This window comes from Zalophus californianus, chromosome 15 (assembly GCF_009762305.2).
Source record: "Zalophus californianus isolate mZalCal1 chromosome 15, mZalCal1.pri.v2, whole genome shotgun sequence".
NCBI classification, from domain to species: domain Eukaryota; kingdom Metazoa; phylum Chordata; class Mammalia; order Carnivora; family Otariidae; genus Zalophus; species Zalophus californianus.
Window position 1 is genome coordinate 70,894,672 of NC_045609.1, and position 24,627 is coordinate 70,919,298.

Consider the following 24,627-nt stretch of genomic DNA (forward strand, 5'->3'; position numbering starts at 1 on the left):
GCAACAAGTCAATAACACCATTGTTGCTGCAGCCTGCATTCACTCGAGGAGTGAGATTGTTTTACAGCCGCCGAGGGTAATCATGGGCAGATCGGCGTGTTCAACACGCGCTGCATGCACCGTGTTAGTGCTGAGGACCGTTTGAAAGATTTCAGCGGGATCGCTGGAGAATCGGGGTGGGGTACTGGGATTATGAACCCTGTGAACTCCTTCATTACAGCTTAAAGGTTTCAACTTTAGTTTTTAACATCTGCTGCAACCTCGGGGAGCTCAGAGGCAGGGCTGGTGCAAAGGAGTTGCAGACACGGGCCCTGGGCTAGCACGGAAGGGTCTGTTCTGCACCATGTCCCGGAAACAAGATGGTTATGAGCAGAGAGATTCTCACAGCTGCTGCCTGTCATGCATCCGTCCATCCGGCCGACCATGTGTGTGGGGTGATAGCCGGTGGCGCTGTCCCTAGCCTCTCACAGCCCAGAGTATGTTCAACATTAACCATCTAAGCGGGAGCTACAGTAACCTCCGCAGAAGTCACATAATTGTCACTTTCTCGCTTCCAAGTCTTGAGTTGCACTGACTTGACTTAAAAAATCATTTTCATAAGGCTTGCTGAGAAAGAAACCAATCACGCCTTTCAAAGCCCTTCTTTCCTAACTGGGAGAAGGTCGGAACTCTGACTTTCACGTACCTGATGACTGGATTTAAATTACAGAGAGCAAAATCAAAGTCCACATCAGTGCCTATCTCTATTTTGTCTTTGGAAGAATCCTTGCCGTCCTCATGGTAGAAACCCGTTTCTGTGTGTGGAGGACTAGAAAGTCATGGGACAGGTTCCCAGATGTGGCTAGCACTAGCCACTCTTCCGACCTCCCAAGACTCGGCTTGTCACACGTGGCTGTGGGAACCAATTACCCACGAATAACCACAAACCCTTGAGGGAGCCAATCTACACTGGGTACAAGTCTTTCACAAAATCTTCTATTTCCACCAAATCTTACATTTTTAAACAAATTTAATTATTCCGTATAGAACTAAAAGTGTGGTGGGTTTTTTTTTTTTCCTGTTAACTCCTATTTTACTGAAAGAATTCTTGGCAAATCTATAGCAAAAAAGAAAACTTGGGAGGTTTTTAAAAATTACTTGCAGTATGACTCACTGTAATGAAAGGTTCAGAGTGTGGAGTAATTCTATCGGGTAGCAGTCCTTTTGGAAAAAAAAAGAATGTTTTCAGAATTTAGTCAATACTAACACACAACTTAGGAGCAAAGGTGGGCCACTCCTTCCCCCACTGGGAGACAGAAGTAACTTTCTCGTCAGACTTTTTTTTTATCTGAATGAAGAAATCCCTGTCCAATCTGCTTAGGTTCAACCCTGTGATCCAAGCAGTTTTTGACAAATCAAGATGACCTAAGAGTTGATAAGCTTTGGCACAGGAAAGAAATATGCAAGAGAGGTTTAGGAGCTTCGGGGGGGGCGGGGATGATAATCTAAGCTGATGTGTGGAATACTTTCAAATTCTCAAAGAAGATGTTTTTGTTTGGGTGGCTGTGGAAACCTCACGTTGGCTTTATCAACGCTTGAACAGGGAAAAGAGGAAAAACACCAAAGAACACGCACATTTGCGGTTCTTTTGCATGATTCTACCAGCATCTCCCATCAAGGTTTCCGTGAGTGGACGCCAGATATTTTCACCGCCATTCACTCCTCTAAGTGTCAGAGGTAGTCAGAATCCTCTCCGATGGAATAGACCAGGGGATAAACAGAGGAGAATGATAGCTTTGCGAATTTGCTAGATGCCGAGAAGTCAAAGGGAGTCATGTGCGAGTTCATAAAACAGCGGCTGCAGGGATTTATCTGTTTAAGGGGAGACTGGATTTTGACACAGTGACAAGGATGGCAGGGGCATCACAGTCGTGAAACGACCAGTGCTTTTGCTAACGGCCACCCAGGAAACTAGTCTGTGGTGAATGCATCTCCTTAGGAGAGATTGTCCCCTTCTCGCCCCATGGGGCAGGTTATCCCAAACTCATACACACTCAAGGCCAATAGTGTAGGGGCTCGACTTATTTTGAGCTGGTTCAGATCACCTGGACTTGAATTTAGAAAATATTCGTTAGTCTGTTAGCACATGCTCACCTACTTAAAAAAAGAAAAAAAAATGACCATCTAGGAAAAAATTTTCTGTGACAATCAAGTCGGCCTGAGCGACGACAGCCAAAATTCATCTTTCATCACTTTGTGATTTCATTTCCTGCATGTTATGGTCTGCAATCATCTGAAAATAGGTATCTGAAGGGTGACTCCCCTAAACAGGTGAGATTGGAGAAGATATCTGTATTTTCAATATTGCTCTTATATAGAAAGTATCCTCTCTATAACCACATCCTCATTTATGATGTGCTCCTCTCCCTAAGAGCTCCTCTGTTCTTAGATTTCTCGTGGACTTGTTTTCTGTTACAAGCTATTTATTACTTATTCAGCTCTGAATTGCCAAAGTTAATTGTTTAATTCTAAGCTTATTTGTATGCCTGGAATTCCATTAATTGAGGATTGGAATAACACCATGCTTTTGGTGGAGAGGAAATTGAGCAATTTCGCTTATAGTTTGTTCAAATGCACGCACGTTATTAGAGCATAAAACTTAAACACCTTTGAAAATAAAATACAAAAGTAAGTCCATTTTTCTCCTTTGCTTTCTTTCAAAAGGCATTTCCAGTTAAGGTTTCTGTAATATCCAACATGTACCAAGCGTTGCCCATGTACCAGGCACTAGATCAAAAGCTCAATATGTATAATCTCACTCAATTTCTCACATTAACTTTACAAAGCATATATTGTTTTTCCCATTTTGCAGATTAGGAAACTAAATGTCAGTGAAGTTAGGAACTTCCTCAGAGCTGCTTAGCTAATAGAAAACCAGATCCTTACAGTGATCCACAAGGCCAGCACTCTCCCATCTCTGCCTCCCCCTGGGCTCACCTCCTTCCATCCTTGTGCTCTCTGGGCACATTGCCTTGTCTCAGTGCCACCGGCATGCCACTCCAGATAAAGGACCTTTGCACATGCTAGGCCACCTGCCTGGAGTCTTTTTTCCCGTCCCCGCCCTCCTCCCTTGCTTATTAACCCAGTGCATTATTCAGTTCTCCAGCCAGCATCATCACTGCCTTAGGGAAGCCCTCTCCAGGTCCCACGCTGAGCTCAGTCCTGTGGCAGCCATGGGGGTGCAGCCAGCCAGCTCCCAGGAATGCGCTCGCTCCAGGTATCGGCACCTGCAGGTACCCAGCTCATTTCATCATCAGGACTGAGGCAGCCTCTTCCCAGGCAGCCCCCAGCCACTGACTGAGCACAGTGGAGGTCCCAGGGCCAAGCCATTTCCGTCCACTGTGAGCTCCCTCTCTTGGCATGCAGTCAGCTTTGCCCCAGAGCCTTTCACTGGGTTGGCGGAAATTTGGTCCCACCTGCATGGGATCTGACGCTCTCCTTTGCTTTCATTGGTGTCCCAGCTGCATGATGGTATGCAGCTTTTCCCTCCCCAATCTTGCTTCTTCCCCCACCTATCTTCCACAGGTGTTACTGTTCAATACACTTTTTCGCTCCTAACTTCATTTCGGCACCTGCTTCCCTAGAAGTCCCACCTGATGTGAGCCCCCTCTTCTCAACTCTCAGAGGTTTGCATCTGCCCCTTTTGCAGCACTGCCCAGTCTTGCCGCTGTATACTGGGTAGGTGTGGCCGCGTTGGTATAAAGTCTGTAAGCTCCGTGAGGGCAGGCACCCGTTTGATTTTGCTCATCACTGCATCCCCAGGCCCAGGGCTCTTGCCTTTCGCCCCGGGTGTCGATAGACTGGTGCACGGCGCCGGAGCCACATCACTTCCCATCACTCTGCTCTGGGGCTTGCTCCCCCCGGTGGGTCCAGGGCCACGTCACCAGCTGTAGGCAGTTGAGTGCTGAGACTGTCAAAGCCTCGCTGAGGGTAGGACCCTGAGCCCTAGCGCTGACTCGGAGAGCCCCCTGCAAAAGGATGTTGCACCAAGGCCTGCATCAGGCTCGGCCCCCTGTGCAAAGGCCCTTTGGCTTCTTTTTCCCAAGTGGAAGTGCATGCCCTTTCTCCTTGAGGAGAAGATAGGACTTTAGCGTTTCCAAAACCTTCTGAGTGAAAACATCTGTATCCGATTTTTCCCGTCACAGCGTATTAGTGAAGTCCTGCTAAAGAGCAGCTTGCAGTCGACAAGACTCTCATCAGAAGGTGTCACTGCCATCAGCTGGAATTACCGAGGGGCTGTGAAAGCTGGTGCCCTAGCCAGATGCCAGTCTGGGTAATTACATTTGGTCTACCTAAATTCCCTCCGGACTTCTCATCGGACACAGGATTCTTCATCTCTGCCCTGAACTGCTAGGGAGTGTTTGCTAAGAGCCTTTCAGCTGCTGCCATAGTTCATTCCAAAAATGGATGCATTCCTGAAGGACCACTTGTCAGGGGTGTTGTCGCGGCTCGGGAGAGGGGCTGGCCTGGCTCGATGGCCCTTAAGGCCCCTTGCCCTTCCAGTTCTGACTCTGTGATTCTGTGATTGTCACCTTCAAAATATAGTGTTCCTGGAGCTGCTAAGAGCCTTGTAAATGAAAACCCTGCCAGATCAAAGGGTCGAACTTGGTAGGAAAGATGCCTAAATAGACCCACACCAAAAAAAAAAAAAAAAAAATGTGGACACAAATCTGAATATCCCTAGAACCCACAAACAGTCATGGTTATATTTTCTCTCTCGAGTAGATTTTGAAGCCGTAGTTAAGTGAAGACAAAAACATATACATCGAATGAAAGGCGTGTAATCTTTGGGATAATTCTGATGTAATTAACACAGCAGAGCTGCATTCAGGCCCATGTGCAATGAGTGGAATTTTCCAACATTGATTAAGCTGGACTCGAGGAGAACTGAGTCTTTGTCTAAAAGCTGCCAAATGAAAACAACTTTGGGATATTTAAATTCAGGTTGGAAATTGGTTTGAGTAAGGGATATTTAAACTACAGCTGTTCAAGGACTAAAAACATATGAGTATATACGCACGCACGCACACACACACATACGGCCTCCTCTAAAAACAAGTTAGCCAAAGGTGTACATTCCTTCTAAGTTCTCATGATCAGCAGATGTAAATGTTCACGGTGTTCAGATGAATTATGGACCCTAATGAGATTTCAATACTGAGCAAACAATAAAAATTTATGCATTGCATAGTTGCCATGGCCTTTGGCTCCGTGGCTAGTGTTCCACCCTTTCAACAGCTTCAGTAATATAATATCCAGCTGGCTTTGGAGGTAAGGAAAATTCGAGGGGTGAATTGAAATTGTGAGAAATTATTTGATGGATTACTTTGTCAGAGTAATGCATGGCCTTGGCATAATTACCGTGGCCACCTTAACCCTTGCGGCAGGTGGTGACAAAGTCCTGCACGGCCCAGGTGCCGGGCCAGCCCCACACGTGCTCCTCGCTGTCCTGGGCCCTGGGGTCCAGGGAGTCTTGGTTCTCCTGAGCACATGCCAAACGAGCACATTCCAGTCCCAGGCCAGCGATCGAGCCGGACAGCCAAAGGGCTGCACTTTTCCCGAGAACGGTCATCTGTGTCAGAGTGAAAGGAACCAAACAAAAGGCAGACCGACCTTGAAATAAAATGGGGCGAAGTCAGGGAAAGAGATAAATGATATCTTTTAAAGCGGTAAGTTCAAACACAATGGCAGACATGGGCACGCTATTCCTTTTTCTTTTCTCTCTCTCTCTCTCTCTCTTTTAATCAATCCAGACCTTGAACTTAATGGTTGTCTGCCTTGTACTTTATAATATTCAAATCTTAGTGTGTACGTGTCAGAGACCACATCTGTAGCAAATCTGCCAGTGTATTTCTTACACTAGTTTTACTTTGGAACCATAAAGTAATTACTGTTTTGTGAATGAGAATAAACCTATTATGAACTAATGTAGCTACACCCAGCATCCGCTCTTCACTCTTTGGGGAAAAGAAGTTGCCTATAGGATAGGGCAGCTCAGATTTCAGTGTTTTGAAGTGCTTTTCAGCATGGCCTTCAACAGTGAGAAACCACTCCCGCCCATTTCTTGGTTTCATTATGATAACAGAAATATATTTGTAGCATGTTGACAAACTCATTTGGCATAAACAGAGGAGTCTAAATTGTAAGTTCTAATGTTTTAATGCTAAATCAGGCGATAAGTCAATGTTTCAGTTTGGCACGGTGAACCACATGTTCTCCAAAAATAGCCTTTGACACTTTTTAAAGCAAGTCAGTGGTGTACTTAGGCTGTTCACAAAAGGCTTCATTCTTGTCTACAAATGGCAAACCTCCCCCTCCCAAGAGTGCCCAACTCAAGCGAGGTTGGAGAAAAATAGACACTTCCTGTTTTAAGGCATTTCTCCAATTCTTAGTCTCCTCCAAAAGGCAAGATTTTGGAGTTTATAGGGAAAGCATGCCTAAGAAAGGTTATCTTGATTTTCATTTAACACACCCTCCTACTGACTTTTTTAAAGGTTCGTTGTAAGTATTTCTGCATAACTTGAAAACATAGATTCCACCCTGGAGAGATTTCAGGGCTGTTCATGTTACACTCTGAAGCCATGTGTTTTCACATCATGGCAAAACCCAAGATGTAGGCAGATCCCTTGGCCCCTGTTGGCTTTGGAATTTAGTCTTTCCCTTGTTTTCCACTGTAAACTTACACAGAGAAAGACCTTCCCAGCCCTGAATGGAAGCATGGCCATTAATGTTTTCCTACACATGCCAGTGGTATAGCTAAGCAAGCCCCAGGAGTGGTAGGAAAGGGAAGGAACAGGGGCAGAGGTCCATGAGTGTGGTAGATGGGCATGAGGAACACACTAGGGGACTCCAAGTGCCTTCAAAGGGGCGGCCACTTTCTTGGAGGGCTTTGTTGGCACAAGGACCATGGAGACTGATACAGAGAAGCCCCTCCCCAACAAAGGCATCTCTAAAGTTTCTAAGACCCTCCTTCCAAACCATACAAGAGAGGCACCTAGGCGGCTCAGTCGGTTCAAGCATCCAACTCTTGACTTCGGCTCAGGAAGTCATGCAGCAGACTCTGTGGTTGGCTGGCAGGGAGTCGGCTTAAGATTCTCTCTCTCCCTCTCCCTCTGCTCCTACCCACCCCCCACCCCACCCCCACCCCCCGCCGCTTGCACTCTCTCTCTCTAAAACAAATTTAAAAATAAAATCTAAAAAAAAAAAAAAAACCCCACATATAAGAGAATGATTATGGAAATAATATCAACTCTTTACTTTTATAGTGGTCACTATGGCCTAATCACTTCTTATGGCTTATCTCATTTAATCCTTATTACCACCTGATGTGATAGGTATTGGTAGTATCCTGAAGCCCAGAGAGGTGAAGGACTTTGTCCGAGGTTACACAGCTCAAGAGTGGCAGAGAGCCAGGATCAAACCCAGGCAGTCGGGTTGCAAGTCTCACACTCTCCACATCATACTATGCCATCTTCCATTCTTTAGAAGCTGCCTGCTCCTGTCTTTTAGTATAACCTGATCCAGATTTTTCTGCCTTGTCACATTCTCTTCCACTTTATCAGTATTTTAGCAATGGGTGTAAGATTTCATTATAAGTCTTTAACTTTAGGTACTTTACTGTTCTCCTGAATTATTTTGCTTATAAAGTGCTAAAGCATTTTCTACCACAGTGCACTTGAACAATTTTGATAGCTGGGGTAAACAGATAACTGGGCCGGTGTGTCCCCAAGCTGCATTTTGAGGTCTGACCAAGTACAAACATCCTCAGGACCCATAGTTTTCCATAACTCTCTCCAGTGAACTCATTCTGTGTATCTTTCTAAGTGTCCATGGCCCTCAGTGGCCCTCACTTTTGCCCTATAAATATCTTTCAGTGTCCAGTTTGATGGATTCTATAAATAAAATGCCCCAAATCCCTCCCTCTGCTTCCCCCTAGAATAGCAGGCCTTAAACTTTTAAGTCTCAGGACACTTTTACACTCTTAAAAATTACTGAGAGCCCCAAAGAGTCCTCCTTGTTTGTATGGGTTACTTCGATCAATATTTTTCATATTAGAAATTGAAACAAAAAAATTTAAGTATTTACTAATTCATTTTTAAATCGTGATAATCAACTGATTACATATGAACAAAAATTTTTATGAGAAGTTACTGTATTTTCTAAAACAAAATTAGTGAGAAGGGGGCATTGTTTTATATTATTGCAAATCTCTTTAATGTCTGGCTTAATGGAGGACACCTGGAGTCTCATAGGTGCTTCTGCATTCAATCTGTTGTGATGTCAATGGTGATCTTCTAGAAAACTCCACTATATACTCATGAGAGAAGGAGAGTGGAAACGGCAAATAACATCTTATTATTATAAAAATACTTCTGACTTCATAGAACCCCTGAAAGGGTCCATGGAACACATTTTGAGAACCCTGCCCTAAAATATGGCTGATATTTACAATACCACACTAATCTGAGTATAGGAGGCACAAGTCCTTCTGCAATTAACAGGTGGTATCCTAGGCTATGAACCAGTTTACCTTGAGCCACAAGGTAGTACTTGATTCCCTGCCCCTTTCCTCCAGATTTCCTGTAGGCTGAGCCACGCCACTCATGCTCATTAGATGTCAGAATACCATGTCTTGTTTTCCACTAGGCCATGAGCTTCTTGAGGACACAAACCAAGTCTGTTTAATCTCATTCCCTAATATCAAGCACATCATGCCTGACACATGATAGGGAATTTTGCTGAAATGAATAAGGTTCCATGATAAAGATATTAGTAAACAATCCAGGCAAATATGTGTTGATTTTTTAATGAAAATTCAAATATTTCTCCTCTTTCTCAACATCATCTGCTCATCAGATATTTGTTAATATCTGTAATGTGCCAAGCAGTAGAATGGGTAATGGGCTACAACAAAGACCAATGCATACTTGAACCTTGCTCTTATGCATTTCTATTTCATACAAGAGGCAGCCAAGGAAACAAGTAAATAATTACAGACTGCCATTACTAAAAAGGGGAGACAGGAAGGTAGGCTACTTAGTCTGGAAGATTGCCTTTACTACATTAGTACACCACCTACCCTGAGACCCAGACCAGCCATTGCTGGCCTGTGGACTTTTCTGTTTCACAAGTGTATCGGGATATCATTTATATACTCTGAAATTTACCCATTGGTAAGCATCCAGTTCGATGATTTATAGTAACTTTATAGAGTTGCACAACCATCACCATAATCTATTTTAAAAATATTTCTATCACCCCAAAGTCCTTCATGCCTGTTTGCATTGAGTCAATTCCTGCTCCTGACCCCAGCCCCAGGCAATCACTGATCCAATTTCTAGATATTTCATATGAATAGAATCATACAATATATAAACTTTTATGTCTAGCTTCTTTTGCTTAGCCTAATGTTTTTGAGGCTCATCCCTATTGCAGCATGTATCAGTCATTTGCTACTTTTTAGTGCTGAGTATTATTCCACTTTATACCTGTATCACATTTTGTTTGGATTGTTTGGAGTTTTGGGCTATTACGAATGTGCTGCTATGAACCTTTGCACACAGGTCTTTGTATAGACATATGTTTTCATTTCCCTTGGGTGATGCTTGGGAGTAGATTCAATGGTTCATATAGTATGTATATGCTTACTTTTTTTTTTTTAACTGCCAAACCATTTTTGCAAAGTAGATGTGCCATTTTACATTCTCACCTGCAGAGTGTGAAGACTCCATGTCCTCGGTCCATCTTTTTGATTAAAGCCATTTAGTGGATGTGTTGTGCTCTCATTTTAATTTGCATTTTCTTAATGACTAATGAGGTTGCTCATTTTTTTCACATGCTTATTAGCCATTGGTATATGGTCTTTGGTGAAATGTCTATTTAGCTCTTTTCTAATTGTATAAATTTTTAATGGAGTTGTTTGTCTTAGTATTGGATTTTGAGAGTTTTTATTTTTTACGCTTCTGGATACAAGTCTTTTATCAGATATAGGATTTGCAGATACTCTCCCTTAGCCTGTAGCTTGCCTTTCTATTTTCTTATTGGTGAATTTTTAAAAAGTAAAAGCTTCTAAATGTGGGAGAGTCAGTTTATCAATTCTTTGTTTTATGGATCATGCTAGTGTCTTGCCTAAGAAATCTTTGCCTATCCCAAGGTGACAAGGATTTTCTTCTAGGTTTTCTTCTAGAAGTTTGATAGTTTTAGCTGTTACATTTAAGTCTGTGTTCCGTTTTGAATTTTTGTGTATAGTGTGAGATAATGGTCTAAGTTCATTTTTTTTCAAAATATAGGTATCCAATTCCCCTAGCATGTTTGAACTGCTTTGGATCCTTTGTCAAAAAAGAAGTGATAAATGTAAAGGTTTAATTCTGAGATTGCTATCTTTTTCCATTGATCTAAATGTTGTCCTTACACCAATAAATACTATATGGTCTCAATTACTATAGCTTTGTAACAAGTTTGAAATCCAGTGATGGAAGTCCTTCAGTTTGTTATTTTTAAAATTGTTTTGGCCATTCTAGCTCTTTTCATATATATATTACGGATTCACTTTCAAATACACATACACACACACACACACACACACACACACTAAGATTTAATAAAGCTTGCGTTGAATTGCCATCTTAACAGTATTGAATTTTCCAGTCACAAACATGAACTTGTTCCCCATTTATTTAGATCTTTAAGTTTTCTCAGCATTATTTTACAGATTTCATTGTACAGGTTTTACGCTTATTTTGTTAAAATTATTCCAAATTTTTTTATTCTCTTTGATCCTGTTGTCAATTAAGTTGTTTTCTTAATTTCATTTGCATACTATTCATTGCTGGTATGTAGAAATACAATTAGTTTTTGTATGTTGGTCTTGTGTCTTGCAATTTTGCTATATTTACTAGTTCCAGTAGCTTTTTGTAGACTCCTTCGGATTCTTTACATATAGAATCATGTCATCTGTAAATGAAGATAATTTTATCTCCTCCTTTCCAGTCAAGATGCCTTTTATTTCTCTTTCATGCTGGACTGCATTGGCTAGAACCTCCGGTACAACGTTGAACAGTAGTGGTAAGAGCATTCTTGCCTCAATCCCAATCCCAGGGGGAAAGCATTCAGTCTTTTTCATTAAGTATGATGTTACCTATGGATTGATTTTTCATAGACACCCTTTAATCAGATTGAGGAAATTCTCTTTTATTCCAAGTTTTTGAGTTTTGTCATGAATAGGTGTTGGATTTTGCCAGATGTTTTTTCTGTGTCTAATAAGATGATCGTGTGGGTTTTGTCCCTTCTTATATTAATGCAGTATATTACATTAATTGATTTTCATATGTTAAACCAATCTTGCATTACTGGGATAAATCCATCTGGTCGTGGTGCTTAATTCTTTTAATATGTTGCTGGATTCTTTACAAATTTAATATTTTTAAAGGATTTGGGTGTCTTATGTTTATGGTGAGTAGTTCTTGTGATGTCTTTGTTTAGCTTTTGTATCAGGCCTCATAGAATGAGTTGGGAAGTATTCTCTCCTCCTCTATTAGAAAATCGATCAGTATTACTTTGTTAAATATGCAATAGAGGGGACCCTGGGTGGCTCAGTCTGTTGAGCATCCCACTCTTGATTTCGACTTGGGTCATGATCTTGGGGTCATGGGATTGAGCCCTGCATCAGGCTCTGAGCTCAGCAGGGAGTCTGCTTAAGGATTCTCTCTCCCTCTCCCTTTGCCCCTCCCCCCACTCGGACACACTCTCTCTCTCTCTCTCTCTCTCTCTGTAATAAATAAATAAATTTTTAAAAAATATATGCGATAGAATTCATTGTTCAAGCCATCTGGTGCTGGGCTTTTCTTTGTGGGAAGATTTTAAATTACTAATCCAATTTATTTACTTGTCATAGGTCTATTCAGTTTTTCTATGTCTTCTTGAGTCAGTTTTTTTTTTTTTTTTTTTTTAAGATTTTATTTATTTATTTGACAGAGAGAGACACAGCGAGAGAGGGAACAGAAGCAGGGGGAGTGGGAGAGGGAGAAGCAGGCTTCCCGCGGAGCAGGGAGCCCGATGCAGGACTCGATCCCAGGACCTTGGGATCATGACCTGAGCCGAAGGCAGATGCTTAATGACTGAGCCACCCAGGCGCCCCAGAGTCAGTTTTTTTGTTTTGTTTTGTTTTGTTTTTAAGATTTTATTTATTTGACAGAGAGAGACATAGCGAGAAAGGGAACACAAGTAGGGGGAGTGGGAGAGGGAGAAGCAGGCTACCCACCAAGCAGGGAGCCCGATGTGGAGCTCAATCCCAGGACCCTGGGATCATGACCTGAGCCAAAGGCAGACGCTTAATGGCTGAGCCACCAGGCGCCCCTCCAGAGTCAGTTGTGATAATGCATATATTTGTTCATTTCACCTAAATTGTCTAATTTTTTAGCATAAAGTTATTCAGAATATTCCCTTATAATTCTTTTAATTTTTGTTAAGTCAGTAGAGATGTTCTTTTTTCATTGTTGGTATTGGTAATTGTATGTTTTTCTTCTTGATTATTCTAGCTAAAAGTTTATCAGTTTCATTGATCTTTTCAAAAAGCCAACTTTAGGGGCGCCTGGGTGGCTCAGTCAGTTAAGCATCTGACTCTTGATTTCAGCTCAGCTCATGACCTCAGGGTCATGAGATCAAGCACCAGGTCAGGCTCTGTGCTGAGTGTGGAGCTTGCTTAAGATTCTCTCTCTCTCCCTCTCCCTCTGTGCCCCTCATCCTGCCCATGCTCTCTCTCTCTCTCTCTCTCTCTCTCTCTCTCTCTCTCTCTCTCAAAAATAAATAAATAAATAAATAGCCAACTTTTGAGTTCATTAAATTTCTTTTTTGTGTTCTGTTTTCTATCTCATTGATTTCTGCTCTAACCCTTCTTTTTTCTGCTTGTGTTGGGCTTAATTTGCTCTTTTTCTAATTTGTTAGTGTAGTAGCTTAGATTAATGATTTGTAACTTCTCTTTTTTTCTCATTTCTAATTTTTTTCTAAATTTCCTTCTAAGTTCTGCTTTAGTCACATCCCACGTATATGGATAGTTTTGTTTTCATTCATTTCAAAGCATTTTCTAATTTCCATTGTAATTTCTTGTTTGCCTCATAGGTTCATTAGAAGTGTGTTACTTAATTCTCTAATATTTGGGGATTTCCCAAATTACTTTCTTTTGTGGTCAATTTCTAATTTAGTCCTGCTGTGTTTGGAGAACACACTTTTTATTATTTCAGTTCTTTTCAATTTACTGAGACTTGTTTTATGGCCTATATGTGTTCTATGCAGGGGAATATTCCATGTGGTTTTGAAAAGAACGTGTATTCTGCTGTCATTGAGTGCAGTGTTCTATAAATGTTAATTGGGTCAAGTTGGCTGATAATGTTGAAGCCTTCTATATCTTTACTGATTATTTGTCTCGTGATTCTATCAGTAGTTTTTTGTTTTTTGTTTTTTAAGTGGGCTCCATGCTCAGCATGGGGCCCAACTCAGGGCTTGAACTCATGTCCCTGAGATCAAGACCTGAGCTGAGATCAAGAGTCAATGCCTAACTGACTCAGCTATCCAGGCACCCCTTCTATGAGTTTTTTGAGAGGAGTATTGAAATCTTCAAGGGTAATTATTGACCTTTTTCCTTTCATCTGTCAATTTGTGCTTCATGTATTTTAGGAAATGGTTGTTAGGTATGTATATGTTTATAATTGCCATATCTTCCTGGTGCATTGACCCTTTCATATTTATTATGTAATGTTTCTCTTTGTCTCTAGGAATATTTCTTATCCTAAAGTCCATTTGTCTGATACTAGTGTAGGCACTCCAGTTCTCTCATGGTTACTATTTGCATGGTATAAATATATATGTATATATTTCCACCTTTAACTTTCAACCAGTGTGTGTTTTTGAATCTGAAGTGTGTTTCTTGTAGACAGCGTAAAGTTGAATTTTTTAAATTCTGTCTGACAATCTGCCATTTGATTGGAGTATTTAGTCCCATAGCATTTGTACAATTTTTGATCTTGTTGGATTTATGCCTGTTATCTTGCTGTGTTTTCTATATGCCTCATGTCTTTTTTTCCCATTTCCCCTTTTCAGTTTTCTGTTTTAAAATAGATATTTTTGTATACCGTTTCAATTATCTGCTGGTTTTTAAACTACATTTGTGGTTATTATTTTCCTAGTCTCTGCACTAGGAGTTGCCATATATATCCCAACTTTTCACAATCTACTTCAGCTTATTACCGACTTAATTTTAATAAAACCTAGCAGCTTTATCCCAATATAGCCAGTGTCTTCCCTTTTCCTTTGTACTATCATGGATATGATACGATTGTCATATTATGTATGTTCTAAGCCCCCAAATACTAAATTAGAATTATTGCTTATTCAATCTTTATGTTTTTTAAAGAAATGAAGGGAACAGAAGAGAACATATATAGCTGTGCAGTCTTTTATATTTCCCCACATATATACCATTTCTAGTGTTCTTCATTTCTTTCTGTGGAGTTGAGTTACCATCTGGGGTCATTTCCCTTCAGCCTAAAGGACTTCGTGTAGGATTTCTTATAAGGCAAGTGTGCTAACAAAAAGAAAAAAAAACACACACACAAAAACTTTCTCATTCTTTGTTTACCTATAAATATCTTTTTGTCACTTTCATTTTTGAGGGATAGTATTGCTAGATATGGAATTCTTGGTGGAAAGATTCCCTGCACTCCTACCCTTTCTACCACTTAACTATGTTGTTCTGCTGTCTTCTCCATTGTTTCTGAGGAGAAGTCAGCTATTAATCATCCTCCTGTTTACCTGTACATAATGAGTTATTTTTGCTTTGCTGCTTTCAGGATTTTCTCTTCAAGCCATTATTTCTTAAATATTTTTTTCCGCCACTTTCTCTCTTCCTTATCCTTCTGGGACTCCCATTGCACGTATGTTGGTCTGCTTACTATTGTCACACAGGCCTTTGAGGCTCAGCTCACCTTCCTTCAGTCGTTTTTTCTTTCTCATCTTCAGATTGGATGATTTCTATTGACACGTGTTCAAATTCGGTAATTCCTGTTCGTGTAATTTATGTATTTTTCAACTCTAGAACCTTTTTTATAGTTCCTCTTTCTCTGCTAAGACTCCCTATTTGGTGAATTATTGTCATCATAATTTCTTTTAATTCTTTAAACAGTCTCTTTAATTCTTTGAATGCTTATAATAGCTGCTTTGAAGTCTTTGTCTGCTAGATCCAACATCAGAGCCACTCAGAATCAGTTTGTATTGACTGCTTTTATTCTCCTGAATATGGAGCATGCTTTTTTCTTTCTCAATCGTGTCATAATATTTTGTTGAAAACTAAACATTTTAGATGATATATTGTAACAGCTCAGGGTTCTGATATTTTTAAATAGCTTGCCTGAACATAATCTGCAGGCTCCATCTCCCCTGCAGTTTGCTCAGTTGTTGCTTTTCTGTTTGTTTTTTATTTCTTATTTTTATTTTATGAGCCTGGCTTCCTAGGGGTTGCCCCTTTATGTGCATAGCTTATTGGCCACCCAGTGATTGAGAAAGGGTTGCGTTCAAAAACCTTGAACCCATAAGTCTTCCATCCTTTGCCAAGTGACCGATATGTGGGTTGAGGAAAACATTCAGAGTTCAGCCTGTTCTCAAGCCTGCCTTGGCTTTGACTTTTTACTGGGGGTCTCTCAGATCTCCCCGACACATGCACATACTTTGCCGATCAACAGCTTATGGCTCTCTCATTTCCCGGATCTGTCACATTTTTGGTTGGTCTGTCACTCACCAACTAAACCAGAACCACAACCTCAGGCTAACAGAACGACTGGGTGGCTCAGTCGGTTAAGCATCTGCCTTCAGCTCAGGTCATGATCGCAGGGTCCTGGGATCAAGCCCCATATCAGGCTCCCTGCTCAGTGGAGAGTCTGCTTCTCCCTCCCCTGCTTGTGCTCCGTCTCTCTCTCTCTCCCAAATAAATAAATAAGATCTTAAAAAAAAAAAAAAAAAAGAACTTTGGGTTTTTCCTTCTGTATTTCCCTATCAGGTTTGCTGCTTTTACATTTTACAGAATGCCACTGGGCATGGGTTTTGCCTTCTGCTCCAAGTCAAGTCAGACGTCTCTGGCAGCCCCACCCTGGTAAAACTATCATTCTAGCCAACGAAGCTAGGGGAAGAAGTGGGGATGTTCTTACACAAAGTTCTTCTGAAAGCTTTCTATGAATAAACACTTCTTGATTTCTTTTTTTTTTTTTTTTTTTGCCTTTGGTCATTATCCAGAGAACTGAGAGGCTTTTTTTTTTTCTTTTCTGAGGATTTTTTAAACAATTGTTTAGTTTTATACTTGTTTTAGGGAGAGTGAATTTGCTGACCTCTTCACTCGTAGCCAGAAGTCCCCCTGTAGAAGGAGTTTTGCTAGCCTGTATAAAGTGTGTGTTTGTGGGGTGCCGGGTTGGCTCAGTCAGTAGAGCGTGTGACTCTTGATCTCAGGGTTGTGAGTTCGAGCCCCACTTGGAGTGTAGAGATTAAAAAGAAAAGCTTTAAAAAATAAATGAAATAAAGTGTGTGTGTGTGTGTGTGTGTGTGTGTGTGTGTGTGTGTGTGTATAAAGTATGTAGGATGTGGTTGTAACGAAAGACTTCACCCTTTCATCCCACCCACCTCACCATCAGGAGTTTGTGGAAGGCTCTGCATGGGCTTACATTGGCTACAAATCTGGGGCAGTTCTTCTCACTCATTCACTGACCCAAGGGCAACAGGTGGGACCTGTTTCTGACAGAACTGTGGAAGAAAAATGGGCTAGTTGTCAGCTTGTTTCACTTTCATTTATCTCCGTCATCTGGGAATACAATATAGATAGTATCAGGCCCAACAAAAGGAACATCCTGATATTATTTTCAGTTTTTTGTCTAGACAGAGAAGACTAAGCACTTGGATATCAGAAATACCTACCATGAAAAATAAGAAAGATGGGCTCAGTGGAAGGCCAGAGGGGGGTAGCACGGCTTGTTCACTTTTTCTCTCTATATTCTTCTTTTTTTTAAAAAAAGAAAAAAGTTTAAACCCCACCACCCACTCGTCGGGTGATTGGAGACTGTAGTTGTAAAAATGTGCTGCAGGCAGAAGTTCTGAAAAATCCCAGAAAGTGTTGAAAACATCTCTAAACAAGGTATTTTTCTCCTGCACCTTTCTTGCTAAAGGTCCCAATTGCAGCCAAGAAAACTAGTGAGAATGTTAGCTGCCAAATAAAAAATTTATGACAGTGTTTGGCAAAGGACTATCTCGCTGCTTGTTTTATACATTTCCACAAGGCACTGGAAGGCAGCCTCTTTTTTCCTTCCCCTCCCACCCCTGCAACCCCCCCACTTTGGGTACATATACCTTACTGATCACTGTTCTGGGTCTGTTTTCTAATAAAAGAGCAAACTCCTATAAAGTAGGATTAAGCAATGTAACTTTTTTCCTCTTTAGTTGCCTCTGAAAGTGTGAGGGAAATTTTTTCAAATATGTGTTGCATAGAAGGGGAGAAGAGATGCTGGATCCGCTGGTTTAGAATGGACACATTTATGAGAAAAAGAGCAAGGACCTTTTAATTAATGACTGGAGGCTCTTAGGGACAGAAGGAATCTTAGAATTCCCTCAGTCCTTGCACACGCCCCCCACCCAACACTTTGCAGATAAGGAAACAGGGGCCCAGAAGGAGCCGGCATTCTGCCTAAGGTCACACAGCCAAGCTCACCTGGGACGCTTTCCGCCCCGCATCCCAGGCTTTATGCGCCACTTTGTGCCCCAGCCCAGCCTGGATTTTGTGTGCGGGGATTCCCACACCCGTACGTGCACTTACAGCATGTTTGATGAGCATTAGCTTTCAAAGCCATTCTGCTTTATGAAAATTAAAACATCTCCTTCCCTAAAATTCTTTTAAAAATCTAACGCATTAAAACTGGGTCAAGATCAGGGCCGTGATCTGCCGAAATGGCATTGCCTGCCCGTATCAGTGAAGCCTCCTGGTTGTACCATGAAATGTTTCCATGAGCCTTTACAAAGGGCGGGGGGGGGGGGGGGGGGGGGGGGCTCTATTTAGGAAAAAAAGGTTTTCTCAGACCAAGTTTGGATGTTGATAGTAATAAGGACCTAGGCTGCTGAACACCCCCGAAATAGTCTGCCCGCCTGTCTGGGAAAGCAAAATTATCTGTCGCAGCCTTTTCAAAACAGTTACCAGGTGATGCTTTCAGTTGTTAATGAGTGCCGTGTAGCACACAGGTCATCATGGGGACTTACTCGAAAGCCTGGCTGCACGCCGCGCCTCGCCCCGGCTCCCGCCCGCTGAGGCCTCTGCAGTGGCGGACCCACATTTCTGCAGCGCCCGGGCTCGGGGCCGTGTGCCGTCAGCCCGTGTTACTTGATACAAAGTACTGCAGACGGACCAGGAGTAAGCGGATTATTTCAGACAGGGTTCGGAGGTAACTGGAGGAAGATTAGCTCGACATGAGGCAGATATCGTAAGCAAATTAGAAAACCTCCCCAATTAGTACAAGAAACCCAGATTTGTGCCTTTTGTGATCTTCTGCTGAAAGGCAAAGTGTCGATGTTATGGGCTCTAGGCTTGATTTAAGTTGAAATGTTGGCATGTCCTATCAGCGCATGTTAGCTTCTGAGGCTGTGTACCGGCCTAATAAATGAAGTAAATCCCTGTTCTCCTCGGCTGCCAAGTGGTCCTTGTTCTGAGGTTCTATAAGTTGGGGTATGTTTTATTTGGCCCTAGAATAATCTCTAGGGCATATTATAATATTTCTGTACTGGGAATATTCAACATGACTCCAGGGTCCCACACTTAATCGCTCTTGTTTGTTTGTCTTAGGGCACATGTATCATGCTGAAGTCATAAAAATGGAGCGTGCAAAATGCCAGATGCTACAAATGCAATTAGATACTTAAAAATAGCTTCCCTTGGTGGCACTGCTTGAAATCTGAACTGGGCCTTGTTTTTCCAAACCGGGTGACACTTTTCTGCTAAGCTACTGCTTGTGTGCTTGGACCAGAGGCCTGGGTCCCCTTCAGAGCCCCATGCCCAGGATCAGGTCATTCTAGAAATCAGACCAGGCCCTACTGTCCTATCAATATCATGGCAGTCCCAAGCAGGTTTTCTTTTTCTCAGACTGCACTGTGTTGTGTCTTGTTTCTTGACCCCTGGTGATTCACAGTCAAGTTGCATGTGGCAAAAGCTCTCAAGAGACCGAGCCCAACTTGTGTAAAGAAGATGAGATGTCTACACTCCTCATTTTAAGGTTTGAAATGCAGTCCAGATCAACTTTTATTTCACCAGAATTCAAACAACCACAAAGCTCAGATTTTATTTTGTAGTCTCTCTGTTTTTGTAGGTATATGTGCTGAGTGAATTTTTTTTCTGATTGTAAAATTAGTGCATATTCATGACAGAAACTAATTTAGAAAAGGTGAGATTTTTTTTAAAGATCTGCATTATCCCAGTATCTAGCTGTGATCATTACTTTAAGCTTAGGTATGTATTTTCCTTTTAGCAAAATTGGGATCATAACGTACATACTGTTTACAACCTTTGCTTTTTTAGCTAGTATTTTATGGGCAAGAGAATTGGTGGTCTTCATGCTGGGTAGGATAGTTCAACATCCTCTTACGCCTTCTGAGTGATCAAGAACAAATTCGTTCAATGTGGTTTTAGTAGTAATTCTATTTTAGTGTATTTTTTTCTTTGAAAATCATCAGTATCCAAGCAACATTTGTGGCAACTCAACTCACCAGTGTTAATATGAAATATTATCACATCACCATATTCCTTTGAGTGGAACTTTGCATTTTCTGTTTTTACATGCATGATCTAATTTGAACATCACAAGAACCTATAAGGTAGGAAAAAAAAACAGATGTTGTTATCCCTGATTTTATTCATAAATGCAAAGTGAGCTAGAACGTAGGATGCAACATAATGCCCATGATTGCTCTTCACACCATGCACGGTACGTGGTCTTTGAAATCAGGCCTGACTTTAAATACCAACTTTGCCACCGACTTGCTGTGTGTGATAGTGGGCAAATTAACCTCCCTGAGCCTCAGTTTTCCTCTTCTGGAAAATGAGAACATTGATACCTTTGTAATAGTTGTGTTAGGAGAATTCAGTAAAAGAATTTGTGTACTTAAAATAGTATAAGGCACAAAAAAAGATTTAAAAAAATAAATTTTACCATTGTTTTTCTTTTTCTCACACATCCCCTCTCATTTTCTTATCACCTTGTGAATAAATTATTAGGTTTCTTTCTTTCAATTTACTCAATTCTTAGTTTAGTGTTATTTTAAATAATAATTATACACATAATAACAGTTCAAGAAAATGTAGAAATACATAGAGATAGAAAAAAACACCTACCACCTGTCACAAAGGAACACTGTTAACACTTGGCTACATTTCCTTCCAGCCATTTTTTCCCCCTGCACAAAGGCTTGCCATTTGTTTTAGACATAGCAACTACTATCGCACACCGAGCTAATGAAATAGAGGTGGTAGTTAAGGCGTGTGTTTTAGAGAATGTGCTCTGCATGCCACCATACTCTACTCTTGTTTCCAGATTGTAAAAGAGGTGCCCCTTGGGAATCCCACTTCCCTTGGCAGGAAGCCAAAACCAGGGGTCAGATGGGTTGTCATGGCAGAGGTACAATGAGGTTGTCTCAAGAACCTGACATATTTGAACGCACTGGGTCCGTGGCCCACTGATCCTGTGGCCTTGGAGCAAAGTGTGTAAAGCTCAGCCCAACAAGACTCAGTCCGACGAAACTTCCAACAGAGGCCACCATCCGTCAGGTCTGAAATCAGCCTTGTTGTCACCCAAGGCATGGGCAGCTCAGAATTACTACTCTAGAGTTATCTTCAACCACTGGGAAGAAAAGCTTTCTCCTAGACTCTTAAAAGGTGTTCTGTTCAGGCCGAAAGGAAAATTCCTACAGCAAAGCATCTCTTGTCAGCTAATTTGATAGTTCTCTATCAAGTAAACCATTAGTGAATACATTGATTCTTCTTTTTTTTTTTTTTTCCTTTTTTGCAGTTCTGCCTTGGCTATTCCCAAGATTTCTCTGAACCAGTTGGGCAAAATTGATTTTTATTAGTTCCACCGGCCTTGTGGAAAATTATCTCATGAACTGGTTTTTATAGGAAGACTCAAAGCACAGCACAGGGTAAAAAATAAGCCTATAGCAGTCAAAACTGTTGTCTGAAATGTCTTCAGACTGGAAGGCTGAATTTATTGCACAAAACAAGTGCTCGCAAGGCTGAGGTGTGCCATCCTGCTCATTATCACCGGAAAGGGGAACCAAAAAGCCGAGTAAAAAATTAAATTTTAATAATGCCAGTGATATTTTCTAAATCTTTCCTGACAGAAAGATTCTCATTATTTTTATCTGTCTCCGAGTAGGTTCTTTTAGTGCCATCTCAGAAATGGCCTTCACTATGATTGTTTTCCAGGCTTTAAAGCATCTGAAAAACCAAATATATACAGAGAGAAATATGCTTTAGATTGTTCAAGGAAGAGCTGTGACCGTGGTAACATTTCGGCTGGTGCATTTGCAGCCAACATTTACTGGGAATGCCTTCAGCTTTCACAAAAGAGGTCCACGTTGTTAAGACAATTGAAGTAAATCCCCTGAACAAAGGGGACCCACCATCCACTGCACTTGGCTACAGAGGAACCCAGGGGCCCCAAGTCCCAAGTTTGGGTTCGTTCTGGAAATCTCCCCATGCTGGCCATGAAAGGAGATTCAAGGGAAGAGTGGAAATGTTCTGTTGTTTTGGTAAACATGTAAACTCGCTTTCCAAGTATCACATGGAACAGGATTGTTTGGGGATATGAGGAAAAATAAAGCCAGAATCATTCAAGTAGTCGACCCATAAGGACATGAATTCCTTTTGTTTTCCTAGTTTCTCAGTGCCTGTGTGTAAACCTGTCCTGTCTGGTCCCAAAAGGATTTGTAGCAAATTACCTAAATACATACAAAAGATTTTCTATAAATAAAATGAAGTCAGGGGTGAGGTTAGTACACAAACTTGGAAGTTTGTGAGAGGTGGGCCACAAATTTATCTCGAGGCATCCTGGCAGAGGAAGATGGTTTCAGTTACATGAGTCAATACCCATAAGATAAAAACATAGCTCTTTCCCCTACCCCGACGCAAGAGAACACCTTCCCGTGGGACCTCATTGCAGGGACGCATGCTGTTCAGGGTAATAAACACCATGTTCAAGAGCATCCTTACAGGAAGGATGAGCGCCACAGGGCCGCTTCTTACTGTTCTCTGTGTAAGCCAGTGGCATTGCGCCAAGCACAGGTGAGAGCGTGTGTGTGAGCCCAAACAGCATGGTGCAGGTGGGTTCCCGGGGGCTCCGCCACTCTGGGGAGAGACCCTGGTATCTCCAGGAGGGATGGACCCCATTCATGAGACTCCTCAGTCACCGCCATTTCTCTCTGCTGGACTTCTGACAGATACTCAGCAGGGGACTTTGAGGTCGTGCCCTCTAGCAAGGACCTGGAGCGACACCACCTTCTGTTGGTAATTAGGTGGCCTCGTGTTGTCTGGTAGCTGGTAGTCAGGGGTTGGATTTCGCCATCCACTTTTGAAAAATGAAGGCCAAGGAGCTTGGGGGCAGCCCCTCCAAAGGATGAGAGCGAAAAAAGTGGCTCCTTCTTTGTAACATTCAGGCTGCTTGTTGGCTCAGCTCCGTGAAGGTCCCTCCCAACTAAGGGTTGGTTTTTCTGTTTATTGCAGCAAAATAAAGAACCTGAGAATGTGTTCAAAGGCCACTCTCCTCCTCAGCAATTTTTCTTTATTTTTATCAAGTCCATAAACGTAGTCCTCAGCATCCATCCTCAGGAGTGCTTGGGTCACATATAGCTACTACCAGTTTAGAGTTGGGGAAACTGAGGCACGCTTACTTGATTTTCACAAGATCGCTCAGTAGATTGCAAATCTCTCTTTGCTTCTTATCCTCCAGTAGAGACTGCTTGGTTTCCCCTCGCAGGCCTACTGGCTTATAAGGTGCTGCATGTAAGATGTACACCATCCTCCTTGAGAATCGCCAGCTGGGCTCTCGAGTGCATTGGGCAGGCTGCGAAGGTCAAGGGGGCTACAGATGTGGGGTCCAGCCGACCTCTGCCTGGGCTTTTCATCACCTTGTGAGAGGTCCACAGGGCACACACAAGCTGGTTTGTGGCTTCTGTTGACCTCTCACTGGCCTTTGATCCGGTAGCTGGGAGTTGGTTATGGGCTAAGTTGGATACACTCAGTGTAGACCCTGGTATTGATGCTCCTCTCGAGGCTGAACTTCACACTTCTGTGGGGTCGGGAGGGCCTCTGAGAGAATCCCCAGGACAGTGGTAGGGCAGGACGCTTTCAGCCACCCACCCCCTTCCTTTTCATTTGTTCCATAATAACCAGTCAGAGGTCACAGACTGAAGACCCACAGGCCCACTCTGCCCCCCAGACAGATGTGCTTTGTTTGGCCACCCAGTGTTTTGGAAAACTTTTACTCGGTTGCCAGTAATTAAACCTTGGGAGATTTCATAGAAGGAACACAATTGCTGGCTTCTCTTAGCAAATCAGAAGATCTGGCTGCACTCGGTCCACTTTGAGTCCCATAGCAGTCAGGAGCAGCCCCCCGATTTAGGGAAAAAGCAAACACTCCCATTTCTCCCAGTTCCCACTCCCGGTGCCCACAGCCTCGACTGGCTACCCCCCCCCCCCACCTCCCCACAGGACTTCCTTGCTTAGTTAGAGACAACGCGTGTTTTCAGGCCAGCAGTGACGTGGCTTCCCCCGGCACAAACCTTGGGATCCTGCCATCTGCCTGTCACCCCAGCGCCCCCCACCCCGAAAGAACTATGAGTCAGCCATCCTGCTTATCATTAATAAGCCTGCAGAGGAGGCCTTCTTAACCTGGAGTTCACCTGCTCCAAAGTGGTTAGTACCACTTTGGGGTATGTAAGGTGAGTTTAAGGGAAAAGATGGTGAAGGACGTGTAAGTTCGAGCAGACGGCGCACACTCTGCTGGGGGGGCGTCATGTACTCTCCCGCCAGGAAAACAGAGTAGCCCAGGGATTAGCACTGGCAGCAGGTCCCCGGAATGGAGGGACCCGTGGGCAGAACACGCTGCAGATGGGCCCAGGACTGGGGTCACCTGATGGAAGCTAGAAGCATGGAGGCCTGTCTGGCGCCACAGTGGAGATGGAGCTGCTGAGAAGACAAAGGAAGAAAGGGAAGAATACCCTGGCTTCTCCTCCCCTCCCCGCCCACCCCTGGGGTCCTCCCAGTGCCTCCCACCGGCTGAATGCAGCGGGAAGCTGGCCGCAGGAGTCAGCCTCTCTGTGAGGCAGAGAAAAGCAGTCAAGGGACAAGAAGAGGATCTAAAGAGAAGCAAGGCCGGGCCTGGCACAGTGGGGCTGCGGTTGAAGACGGCCCGTTCAGCTTGCCGCACAGCCGAATCTGGACAAGACAGAGAAGTTCTGGTGTTATAATCTAGAAAGTGTAACCACATCCCTCAAGAGTTGACAGAGATGCAGGTGGCTGATAAA

General features: G+C 42.6%; 1 protein-coding gene across 2 annotated transcripts in view; it reads left to right on the forward strand.

The window, feature by feature from the left end:
- Nucleotides 1-24,627, forward strand: part of VTI1A (vesicle transport through interaction with t-SNAREs 1A) — a 351,162-nt gene that overhangs the window by 307,720 nt on the left and 18,815 nt on the right. The gene's annotated exons all lie outside the window — the stretch shown is intronic.